The sequence below is a fragment of the Muntiacus reevesi genome, chromosome 1 (assembly GCF_963930625.1).
Source record: "Muntiacus reevesi chromosome 1, mMunRee1.1, whole genome shotgun sequence".
Classification (NCBI taxonomy): Eukaryota; Metazoa; Chordata; class Mammalia; order Artiodactyla; family Cervidae; genus Muntiacus; species Muntiacus reevesi.
In genome coordinates, this window is record NC_089249.1 from 8,864,267 (window position 1) to 8,877,468 (window position 13,202).

The following is a 13,202-nucleotide window of genomic DNA, read 5'->3' on the forward strand; positions in this document are numbered from 1 at the left end:
ATCCCAAAATCATTCCTCCATGTTCCTTGCTAAGAGTCCAGGTGCTGAGGTGGCAACGGGCCAAGCTCCAAGCACTAAGTTTGCTTGTCGATTCATTCATAATTATTAAGTGCTTACTCTGTATAGGCACTGTTCTGGGGATACAATATTGAATGACGTCGACCAGACTTCAGCCTTCATGATCACCCTGCACCTACGGATTGAAATTCTGGAGAAGAATGGCAGCTGTGGCATTTTGGTGTATATTTCAAGTAATAGATAACCGTATGGTTTTCCATCTAAATCAAGACATTTTTGAAAGCCAATGGCACACTATTAATAAAATGCACTGGGACAAATGGGAACACACAAGGAGAGCGCCAAGCAAACTGGGAAAGATGGTCACTCTCAGTAATCAGGAGATAATGAGGGTGTCACCACCATCTCAGCTGCTGTTCTAAACTGACTCCACCAGGAAACTCTCTAAGAAAAGTAGGACCCAAACTAGCTCTGGAGAAAGTACGAATGACAGATACATACGAAAAGACATTCAACCTCTTTAATTATGAGGAAAACTGGAATTAAGTCAGTAAAAGATGCCTTGAAAGAACCTGAAATAAAGGATATAGTCACAAGGCTTTCAAAACATATGTACCTTTGTGTGATTTGAAGTTTCAATGCAGTATGTAATTTTCCAAGCATTTATCTCCAGACATAAAACAGATTAAATAAAACATACTGCTAAATTAAGGAAAAGCAGTAATAAACTAACATATTTCAGTTAGTAAAAACAGCTCAGAACACTGTAATACTAAAAACCAGTATCGTATACATATGGCTGAGTCCCGTTGCGGTCCACCTTTTTTAATATCACAACATTTTTAATCAGCTACACTCAAATACAAAATTTAAAGTTAAAAAAAAATCAATACTGTAATCACTAACCATTTTGGCCAGATAGTTTTCCAGAATGTCTGTAACCCGATAAGGATGAGAAACACTGAGAAACAATGACCAGAGTGCTTCTGGAAAGGCTTTCTTAAGGGAAAACTTCAAAAGGGAGTTTTCTGGAGTTGAACCTTTTCCTCAGGTTCCAACCCTGAAAGTGGCCATAATGCCCAGAGCTGCAACCATGAGGTGACGATCATGAAAATGTTACATTAACTGTTGACCGAAGCCACCTGCCTTGGCCAGGCTCGGTAATAACCTCTTGCTTGAGTGGTCTCACAATGGTAGGTCCCAATAAGAAATAGGGCGCTGCTGCTGAAAACTAACGGGGAGAATTCAGGAGGGCCAAAAGCAGGGAGGAGACGCCAGCCCATAATATGCCTTGAAGCAAAACTAGCCAGGAAGAATTCTGGAAGGGCCAAATAGAGGGAGGACTCAGGTTCAATCTCTGGGTCAGGAAGATCCTCTGGAGTAGGAAGTGGCAACCTGCTCTCCGCTTTCTTGCCTGGAAAATTCCCATGGATAGAGGAGGCCGGTGGACTAGAGTACATGGTGTCACACAAAGTCAGATACGACTGAGCGGTTAAGCACACACACATACAAACTCATCAGGCCTTACACACTTAAAAATACTGTCTATATTGGTTGGCTGATTTTTTGGTGGCTTTTTTTTTTTTTTTTTTGGTTGGTGGCTTTTTAGTGGAAATATACTTTGGAAAAAACATGTAATTTGGTGAAAATGCCAAAGAACTAAATTATAAACAAAAAGGACCTTCAATATCGACTTTCACATTACACTGACAAAGCTTAAAGTGGCTTTGTCATTACCAGCAGTCAAGCCCAGGTATTCAGACCCCTTTCATTTAATTTATTTGCACTCAATTCAAAGTACTGATTTATGTTTTAATCGTAGATAAAATGTGACTTTCTTAATGCGGGACACCTGGGTTCGATCCCTGGGTTGGGAAGAGCCCCTGGAGAAGGAAATGGCAGCCCACTCCAGCATTCTTGCCTGGAGAACCCCATGGACATAGAAGCCTGGTGGGCCACAGTCCATGGGGACGCAAAGAGTCGGACACCACTAAGCGTCTAACACAACACAACAAAATGGGGCTTTCTTCATTTTAGACCCCAAACACCTGTGCGGAATGCTTTGAGAATTTACCTTATCGTTTTTTTAAAAATACCAGATGCAAAAAAAAAAAAAAAAAACCAGATGCCGACTTTGTTTTTCAAAAACCACTTTCCACACCTACGGTTTCAAAGCCTGCCAAGCTTGCTGGCGTGAGAGTCCTGCCTCTAGGACCCCCACTTCTCGTCTGCGGCACCGCCTCGGGGGCGAGCGGCGCGTGAAATGGCCGTGATCTTCGCCGGTTACTGTCGGGCTATACCGCACCGGGACACCAGAGGGCGCGCGTGGGGCTGGCGCTTGTTTTCCTTTAAATACTGAATCAAAGTCCGCGCGGAAAACAACAAAAGGCTGGGAACACAGCGGCCAGGAGACAAAGGGACGAAGGAAAAAAGCCGCATGCCCTGTTTCACTGGCGTGGAAATCTGCTTCCTCATCCACCCACCTCCCTCGAGGAACGACATATAAACAACTAACGCTGCAAAATAATGAAATCTTGGACTGACAAGGACAATCAGAGAAGGGATTACTCACCCTAGTTCTATCACCAGGTGTGTGTGTGAGCCTTCTGCTTTGCCTAATATTAGTGACTACTGACCCACTCCCCGCCCAAAATATTTGTTTTTCTGCGTTCATGAATAATACACACACATAGTAGAAAATTTAGAAAATACAGAAAAGAAAGAAAGAGATCAACAACATACTCTAACTTGGATACAATTACTTTGAACATTTTCACTATTCTTTCCAAACTTTTTTCAATATTTGAAATGCATAGAAAAATAGTACTCCATGTAATTTTGTGCTTTCTTCTCTTTTATTATATACTCAACTTCATTTCTGTCAGTGAATTCTGATAACATACCCTTACTAATCTCATGAGTGAATCACGGAATAAGGAATGTAAGAAGGGCTACAGCTTTCCCCCCAAGATAGCACCTTGAATGTCAAACCCAAGTCGTGCATATGAGGCAAGAATTTTTCTGTTGCTTTGCATTTAGAAGAGGAAACAGGTAAAGACTAAAACAAAGAAACAGAAACTATTTCGTCCCATCCCAAATAATGAACTTGTCCTTCCCAGTTGTCTGAGGGTGAGTCCAAAGGGCCAGGGGAGAGAGTGGGTCACCAGGACCCATCGGCCTGCGGGTGAAGCCAGTGCATGCCTTAAGGTCAGACAGATCGATCTGCACAGCTAAGAACCAGCAGGTCAGCAGGTGCCCAATTGGCCCAGGAAACAGTCGGAAGCAGCAAGCTCAGTGACCTTGAGTCTTGGGGCCAGGGCTAGCAGGTGTCTTCCTCAGAGATGGGAAAGGAAGCAGAGACCAGTCTGGGCAGATAACCACCATGGAGGTGATGCCAAGATCCGATGCCCTGGAACAACCACCCCCCACCCCTATTTTACACCTCATCACTCAGTCCTCAGATTCCCTAGCATTAGTACAGCAAGGGAAAGAAAATGGGGTGGGAGCAGCAGGGGAAGAGTGGTGTTCTCAGTCCTGGAGCTCTCTGGACCTCGGTCTCCACGTCTGTAGAAGTGAAAGGGAAGAAAAGATCTAGGGTTCCTCCCAGTCCCTCAGAGTCTGTGACCTCTTACCATTCCCAACTGTGCACAACAATGAGAGATGAAGATGGTCCCCGCCTCCTGCAACCCAAAAGCAGCAACCCTCTCTTCCTAGGTGGCGCAAGTGGTAAAGAATCTGCCTGTGAATGCAGGAGATGCAGGACATACAGGTTCAATCCCTTGTTCAGGAAGACACCCTGGAGTAGGAAATGGCAAGCCACTCCAGTGTTCTTGCCTGAAAAATTCCAAGGACAGACGAGCCTGGAGGGCTACAGTCCATGGGGTTGCAAGAGAGTCGGACATGACTGAGCATGCATGTATACGTGTGTACGTATAAATCCCCGCAAACTCTCACAAGTTCTCTGCTTTAGCACTTAGTGCTTCTGCCTTGCAGAAGTGCTGGAAAACATTCCTCCTTTTCTTTCAAAGTTCATCATCCTTTGCACACCCAGCTAGGTTTTTTCCAGGCACCTTAGGCAGAGGTACGCCTTCCTTCGCTGTGATTCCATACTATTTTGCACACACTTCCATCACTTTCTACCTGTATAACCGTAGTCTTCCTATGTCTGTTTCCTCATTTGTAAAAGGGAAATTATTGTACCAAACTCAAAGAATTTTAATAGGATTAAATGGTTAACAGATGTAGAGCACTTAAAGCAGAGCCTACACTTATCAGGCCTTAAGAAGCATCACTACAAACAAAGCTAGTGGAGGTGATGGAATTCCAGTTGAGCTATTTCAAATCCTGAAAGATGATCCTGTGAAAGTGCTGCACTCATTATGCCAGCAAATTTGGAAACCTCAGCAGTGGCCATAGGACTAGAAAAGATCAGTTTTCATTCCAATCCCTAAGAAAGGCAATCCCAAAGAATGCTCAAACTACTGCACAATTGCACTCATCTCACACACTAGTAAAGTAATGCTCAAAATCCTCCAAGTCAGGCTTTAATAGTATGTGAACCGAGAACTTCCAGGTGTTCAAGCTAGTTTTAGAAAAGGCAGAGAAACCAGAAATCAAAATGCCAACATCCACTGGATCATTGAAAAAGCAAGAGAGTTCCAGAAAAACATCTATTTCTGCTTTCTTGACTATGCCAAAGCCTTTGACTGTGTGGATAGTCAGGAAGCAACAGTTAGAACTGGACATGGAACAACAGGCTGGTTCCAAATAGGAAAAGGAGTACATCAAGGCTGTATATTGTCACCCTGCTTATTTAACTTATATGCAGAGTACATCATGAGAAACGCTGGGGTGGATGAAGCATAAACTGGAATCAAGATTGCTGGGAGAAATATCAGTAACCTCAGATATGTAGATGACACCACCCTTATGGCAGAAAGTGAAGAAGAACTAAAGAGCCTCTTGATGAAAGTGAAAGAGGAGAGTGAAAAAGTTGGCTTAAAACTGAACATTCAGAAAACAAAGATCATGGCATCCAGTCCCATCACTTCATGGCAAATAGATGGAGAAACAGTGGAAACAGTGGCAAACTTTATTTTTTGGGAGCCCCAGACTCACTGAAGATGGTAACTGCAGCCATGAAATAAAAAGACACTTACTCCTTGGAAGAAAAGTTATGACCAAACTAGACAGCATATTAAAAAGCAGAGACATTACTTTGCCAACAAAGGTCGTCTAGTCAAGGCTATGGTTTTTTCCAGTAGTCATATATGGATGTAAGAGTTGGACTATAAAGAAAACTGAATGCCAAAGAAGTGATGCTTTCGAACTGTGGTGTTGGAGAAACTCTTGAGAGTCCCTTGGACTGCAAGGAGATCCAACCAGTCCATCCCAAAGGAAATCAGTCCTGAATGTTCATTGGAAGGACTGATGCTGAAGCTGAAACTCCAGTACTCTGCCCACCTGATGCGAAGAGCTGACTCATTTGAAAAGACCCTGATGCTGGGAAAGATTGAAGGTGAGAGGAGAAGGGTAGGACAGAGGATGAAATGGTTGGATGGCATCACCGACTCAATGGACATGAGTTTGAGTAAACTCCGGGAGTTGGTGATGGACAGGGAGGCCTGGCCTGCTGCAGTCCATGGGGTCGCAGAGTCGGACATGACTGAGCGACTGAACTGAACTGAACACTTATCAGGTTCTCAATGAGCCTGGACTATGCCTCCAGCATAGCACTTAACAAACTGTATTATAACTATCAGTCAAAGGGTCTACTTCCCACATGATCTGAGTTCCTCAAGGTAGGATGTGAATCTTATCCATATTGTTGTCCCCAATGCCTAGCTCCATGCCTGGCACAAAGAATAAAGCAATAAGTGTTGGTTGTTCCTCTTTAATACATATTTTTATTTATTTCACTGTGCTGCATCTTAGTTGCAGCATGCAAACTCATGTTGAGACCTATGGGATCTTAGTTCCCCAACCAGGGATCAAACCTTGGGACTGGAGAGTCTTAGCCACTGAAGCATCAGGGACATCCCCATGGGTGTGTTTTTAATGAGAAAGAAAAGGCTAATTGAACTACAGGGGGCATGCTTTTGTCTCTCAGTTTTAACTTTGGATTATTGGTTAAATAAATCAGGCCAGGGAAAAGTGAAGTATGCTTTTTTTTCTCCTTAATAATCTAAACATGTACCCATCTAGGTCTGTTTTCTAGACCCAAACCATAAACATTTAACTTTGAATTTTAATGTTTAGGGAAGGTTAATTCTCATATTTGCATGGGAAGTTCAGTGATTTAATAGATAAAAATAATGTTTCTCTGAATGAACGATTATAGAATCCAGAAGCTACTCAGAAGCAATTTAGACTCTTCTTTAATTGTGGGAAGGAGGGAAGGGAAGAAGGAAGGTTGAGCAGTGAGTTAACCCAAGTTCTTATTTACATTATGCCCAAAGGTTGAGTTGAGGAAGTGAGCATAATAGAGAAAAAGGGGAAGAGACATGAGAAACCAGGTCATGCATGCTATGAAAAAAAGAACTTATTAAAGAGCATAAAAATACACGACACTGACACACATATATTTCACACTTATATGTCGCTATTTCCCAAGACATAGATCAGATATATCTGATAAAAAGACTAGTAATCAAAATATACAAAAACTTTCAACAATCCAATAATAAGAAACAAGCCAATTCTCAAATGGCCAAAGACCTGGATACTTAAATAAATCCATGAAAATATGCTCAGCACCATTAATTATGAGGGAAAGGCACATGAAAACTATAGTGAACAGAGGGTGGGGCAAGGTTACATTAGTAACTTGAGTCTAGCAAATGCAAACTATTATATATAGAATGGATAAACAACAAGGTCCTATTGTATAGCACGAAGAACAATATTCAATATCCTGTATTAACATAATGGAAAAGAATGTGAAAAAAAATAGATATATGTGTATATATATGTATAACTAAATTACTTTGCTGGATACCAGAAACTAATACAACATTGCAAATCAACTATACTTCAATTAAAAAAAAAATTAACATCGGCATCACAAAAAAAATAAACTACAGTGAGATCCCACTACACATTTATTGTTGCTGTTGCTGTTAGTCACTCAGTTGTATCTGACTCTTTGTGACCCCATGGACTGTAGCCTGGCAGGTTCCTCTGTCCATGGGATTCTCCAGGCAAGAATACTGGAGTGGGTTGCCATTTCCTTCTCCAGGAACATGTCTATTAGAAAGGCTCAAATAGAAAATATAATAGCAAGTGCTGGCAAAGATATGAGACAATAAGAACTCTCATATATTGTTGACAGAAATGCAAAATGTTACTGCCACTTAGGAAAACAGTTTGGTAGTTTCTTGTGAAGGTAAAACCCTAAGACTCAGCAGTCCCATCTAGGTATTGACCCAAGGGAAATGAATGTGCATGTTCACATAAAAACCTGTACACTAATGTTTGTAATAACTATTTCGATAATAGTCAAAAACTAGAAAAAAGGCAAACGTCCATTAACTAGTGAGTGTATAAACAAACATCCATACAATATAACCCTAATCATCAATTTTAAAAAAACTATTGATACACACAACATAGATGACGCTCAAAAGCACAATGCTAAGTGAAAGAAGCTATATTCAAAAGGCTACAAACTGCACAGTTCCATTAATATGACATTCTGTAGAAATGAAAATCTGATCAGTGGTGCCTGGGACTGGAGACAGAGGACTGACTGTAAAGGGCCATAAGGTGACTTTTTGATGAAAGTGATGGAAATAGCCCATAACTTGATTGTAGTGAAAATTGATAGAATGGTATGCATAAAAAATGAGTTGTTCTGTTTGTAAATTATACCTCAATAAATCCTAAAAATAATAAATAAATAATAATAAATCAGAAAAACTTCTACTTTTGTTTTATTGACTACCCAAGGCCTTTGAATGTGTGGATCACAATAAACTGTGGAAAATTGTTCAACAGATGGGAATACCAGACCACCTTACCTGCCTCCTGAGAAATCTGTACCCAGGTCAAGAACCAACAGTTAGAACTGGACATGGAACAATAGACTGGTTCCAAATAGGAAAAGGAGTACATCGAGGTTGTATATTGTCACCCTGCCTATTTAACTTTTATGCAGAGCACATCATGAGAAAGGCTGGGGTGGATGAAGCACAAGCTGGAATCAAGATTGCCAGAAGAAATATCAATAACCTCAGATACACAGATGACACCACCCTTGTGGCAGAAAGTGAAGAAGAACTAAAGAGCCTCTTGATGAAAGTGAAAGAGGAGAGTGAAAAAGTTGGCTTAAAGCTCAACATTCAGAAAACTAAGATTATGGCATCTGGTCCCATCACTTCATGGCAAGTAGATGGGGAAACAGTGGAAACAGTGGCTGACTATATCACTGCAGATGGTGACTGTAGCCATGAAATTAAAAGACACTTACTCCTTGGAAGAAAAGCTGTGACCAACCTAGACAGCATACTAAAAAGCAGAGACATTACTTTGTCAACTAAAATCCAACTAGTCAAAGCTATGGTTTTTCCAGTAGTCATGTATGGATGTGAGAGTTGGACTATGAAGAAAGCTGAGTGCCAAAGAAGTGATGCTTTCGAACTGTGGTGTTGGAGAAGACTCTTGAGAGTCCCTTGGACTGCAAGGTGATCAAACCAGTCCATCCTAAAGGAGATCAGTCCTGAATACTCATTTGAAGGACTGATGCTGAAACTGAAACTCCAATACTTTCACCACCTGATGGGAAGAACTGACTCATTTGAAAACACCCTGATGCTGGGAAAGATTTAAGGTGGGAGGAGAAGGGTAGAACAGAGGATGAGATGGTTGGATGACATCACTGACGCAATGGACAAGAGTTTGAGTAGGTTCCAAGAGTTGGTGATGGCCAGGGAAGCCTGGAGTGCTGCAGTCCATGGGGTCGCAAAGAGTTAGACACAACTGAGCAACTGAACTGAACTGAACTGAATGAATCAGAGGCCAAAGTTCTCAACACAGCCTAAGAGACTTTATCTCACTCCCACTGGCCTTTCAGCCTTGTCTCTTCTGTGACCTTCCTCATGTTCCCTGGTCACTTCAGCCTTCTTTCAGCCCCTATGCTCACCACATTTCCTCAGTTCCTATAACCTTTGAACATCCAGTTCCACCTACCAAGAAAGCTCTTTCTTCTGCATCTTCTTAAAAACTGTCACAGTTGTAATTTTACATTTTTGTTGTTGTTGTATTTATTCTGTGTCTCCACTATTAAAATGGAAACTCCATGAGGTCAGAGTCTGTCTTTGTTCATCACCATATCTCCTGCCCCTCCACACTGTGCTGGTACAATGACCGGTACAACGAATATTCAACTATTACATTCAACTGCATTCTGTATGTCTCAGTCTTAACACATCCCAAACTAAAATGCTTCTTATCCCCCAAAATACCACTCCACTGACAGAGTTGCCATGTTGCAGAATTCAAAGAATGATGGCCACAGAGTGTCCCAGGGAATGATGGCCTGCCTTATTACCAGCTGTGCTCCTGACATTGGACTCTCCATATGGATCGTGTGCTTTTAAGTTGAGTGTTATTCTTCTTGACTTCAATTGACGGTAACTCTATTCGTCCATCAGGCCAAAAATTTTACAAGTGTCTTTGATTCCTCTTTCACTCTCACACCTCACAGTAACTTTACCAGGAGATTCTATTGGCTCTACCTTCAAATTATATCAGCTCCTTTCACGTTCCCGACCACTCCCACCCCAGCCTGAACCACTATCATTACTGCAATAGACCTCTTTGGTCTCCTTGCTGCTTCTCTTGTCCATGACTGTCTACTCACAACTGAGGAGCTAAGAATCCTTTAAAACATAAACTAGAAATTCCCCTGGTGGTCCAGTGGCTAAGATTCTGTGTTCCCAGTGCACGGGCCCAGGTCCAATCCCTGATCAGGGAACTAGATCCTGCATGCTGCAAGTAGCCAATATCCCATGTGCCATAATTAAGACCTGGTGCAATCAAGTAAATATAATTTTTTTAAATTAAATAAGTTAAAAAATAAAACATAAACCAGGCCATGTCATTTCTCTGTTCAAAGCCCCATAATAGCTCCCTATTTCTCAGAATAAAAGCCAAAGACTACAATGAACTTTAAGGTCCCACAGGCTTCCCAGATAGCTATGTAACTACACCTCTTACTTCCCTCAAGTCCGTTCAAATGTTACCTTCTTAAAATGAGGCTTACTTTGACCATTCTGTTTAACTTGCCACTCTCCAAACCCATTTACAGTGCCATTATTTTCTATTTTCACTCCTATCACCATCTAACGTATTTATTTATGATCATCATCGTTTTTGGTCTGTCCTCCTTCTGTTAGAATATAAGTTCCACAAGAACAAACCTGTTCTTATTAATTGAAACCTTGTGCATGTAAAGCGATGTCAGGGATACTGGAGGTTCAATACTGAATGAATAACTGTGGTGTCTGCTAATCGAGATTAGTAAATATTAGTATAGGAATAAATGTGACACACAAAGTGACAGAAGCTTTTCTCTCCATGACTCATATTTCTCTGTTAATATACATATACGTGGAAACTGTGCAGCAGGGTAAAAACTGCACAAGATTTGCAGTCAAGGTTTGAGTGATTCCTGGCCTCTCACCACTTCCTGCCTGTATACAAGATTCTCTTACTGGAATAAAACACTCGCCCTGTGACCTCACGGGGCTTGTTGGGAAGATAAAATAAATGTGAATAGTTTTGCAAGCTATCCAAACAGTTTAGGAAAGCAATATTCAAAACTTTCAGTAACATCAATTGCCATCACACTGTTTACCTCCAAAGAGAGTTCTGTGCGCTCTGTACTGCCAGTCCAATTTTAACCTTTACTTTCTCCCAGTGCTGACACTGAGAAACCTCTGAGCTCCCTTACCCTGTTCAGGTTAGTTACCCTCTCTCTTCCTTTCCATTTTAGGAAGATGGACAGCAGGTGTTGAGTTCCCTACTCCATGACCTCTGCTGACTCAGGCTGCTTCTTCCTGTCCCTAGGGAGGATAAGAGAGGAGCAGTACAACACATGCGTGGCTCCTGGCATAGCTTTAGCTGAGGTGGAGAGGATGGTATCTTTTCTGAAGGGACAAAGATTAAGGCTCTTCTTCCACAGCGTGGAACCCGGTGCAAACAGTTCTGGAGACCTGGTTTCCCATTGCCCTGTGGCCCTCCAACTGAGAAATCTGAGGCAAGTCCCTTCCATATTAACCGGAAAAGGAGATCATCACAGTTATCACAGTGCCCTTTGGACTTTGCAAGAGTTATTGGAGGGTCAGAAGTAGGAGGCGGCCCAGGGACAATGAGTTTTATTGAAGCTCTGGGTGTATTTAAGAATGAAAAAAAGAAAAAAGCGCCAAAATAGGTTTCAGAAATTGTCATTTTTTAAAAATGTGTTTAAATCCAAAATCACTTTCATCAGATGGAAAACACCATGCAACTTGTGCTCCATAAAAATATACTAATTCATAGTACAAGGAATGTGTCTTAAGAGAGGTAAATTTAAGTTCTATAATAAAAACTTTTAATCATGTCGATTTGTAACTATACATTCGCCTATTTAGAGTTATCATCGGAGGTTTATAGGTGAAGCCCTCTCGATTCTCCCGAGAACAGGGTTGGTCCTGTTTAAGAAAAGGCTCACGATAATACAAATTAATGTCAGTGTACTTTCCTAACCCTATGTTTAATCAATGGCACATCCTTGTTTTTTAACTATTTAAATATATTATTATTTAACCATTTAAGTATTTGTCATTTCCAATTAAACTGTAGATGCCTCAGGAAAAAGACCTAAATACAAGAAAAATCAGCGAATACAATTTCCTTTGGCCTACGTGAGTACTTTTGTGTCTCAAAAGCTTACAAACTGTTTGAACAGGCACTGGACCACAGAACAACTCTGACTGCCCAGGACATCTGGCTACCATATGATATTCTTGAACTTCGACTAAAGAAAGAAAATATAAATTTGTGGAAGTAAAGCTCTGCTTCCTAAAACAACATTATAAATAAACTATACGCCAATAAAGTTAAAATTAAAAAAAAAAAGACCCTCTGCTTCAACTCACGTATTCTTGGTGACTAAAAAACTAAATTAAAACTCTCAAAACAAAAATCTCCCACCAGAAACCTAAATCACCTGGAAAGTATATAAATTCCTGCAAACTATGTTCAACACTTCACCATCACTAAAACGTGAGGCTCATTTTGTTTCATTTATTCTAAATCATTTATTCGTTTCACTAAGAGTCCAAGGCGCCCAGAACAGATGTGAGCAGCAAGTGTTGGGGTTTTCACATTCAGAGGTAGCTGGCAGAAGCAAGAGAGATCTTAAAGGAAAACTTGTGAGAAGTTTAGGCAACAGCTCCTCGTTAGTATAGTGGTTAGTATCCCCGCCTGTCACGCGGGAGACCGGGGTTCAATTCCCCGACGGGGAGGTTGGAAGCTTTCTTTTACTAACCACCACAAATATTTCGCATATTTCAACTGCCCGACACAGCGAACAAATACAACATGCTGTTATTTTCTTTTCAAAATGATAACTTTTAAGCTCACCGTGAAGTAAAAGCCAACTCTGAGGGTAAACGCTTTATACCGTTTTCAGAAGGATTAAGAAGAAAACGTTTTGGAGACACCGCGGCTCGCTTCCAACAACAAGCTGACGCTGGCTGGTAACGCCTGCGCAGTAGCGCCCCGCCAAATTCCAAATGGAGGTCACGAACTCGGCCTACGGAAGCAGGAGAGAGAGAGGGCCGAGGCTCCGCCCTTAAGCGGGCGGGTTGGAACGGAAACCGCTCACAGAAGAGGAAGGACCGGTTTCCTTTGACCCCGGAGACTCAACTAAACGAGAAACTCCATTCTCCCTCGTCTTTTAATCCCATCCTAACCTAGGTAGAGGGCTAGCTATGAGGAAAATCTTGCAGCTAAAGGAATCAGTCTCCGATGGAGAACCAAGGAGAGAACGGAAGCAAAGGCGAAGCGCTCCCGGAAGAGACGCCATTTTATCGGAGTCCTAAGAAACTGCGCGAGTAACAGCCCAGCAGGACCTCGTGGCGCAACGGTAGCGCGTCTGACTCCAGATCAGAAGGCTGCGTGTTCGAATCACGTCGGGGTCA

At 41.7% G+C, this 13,202-nt stretch overlaps 1 long non-coding RNA gene and 2 other non-coding genes across 4 annotated transcripts in view; 2 read left to right on the forward strand and 1 right to left on the reverse strand.

The window, feature by feature from the left end:
• The window catches only part of LOC136159123 (uncharacterized), a 102,025-nt gene extending 89,094 nt beyond the window's left edge, over positions 1 to 12,931 (reverse strand). For both annotated transcript variants that reach the window (XR_010661419.1, XR_010661418.1), the window contains exon 1: positions 12,643 to 12,931. This is a non-coding gene — a long non-coding RNA (uncharacterized lncRNA). The remainder of the gene's footprint in view (positions 1 to 12,642) is intronic.
• On the forward strand, positions 12,453 to 12,524 carry TRNAD-GUC (transfer RNA aspartic acid (anticodon GUC)). The gene has a single exon. It is a non-coding gene; the product is annotated as a tRNA-Asp (tRNA).
• A 199-nt stretch (positions 12,932 to 13,130) lies between the features above and the next one.
• Positions 13,131 to 13,202, forward strand: TRNAW-CCA (transfer RNA tryptophan (anticodon CCA)). Its single transcript has one exon. It is a non-coding gene; the product is annotated as a tRNA-Trp (tRNA).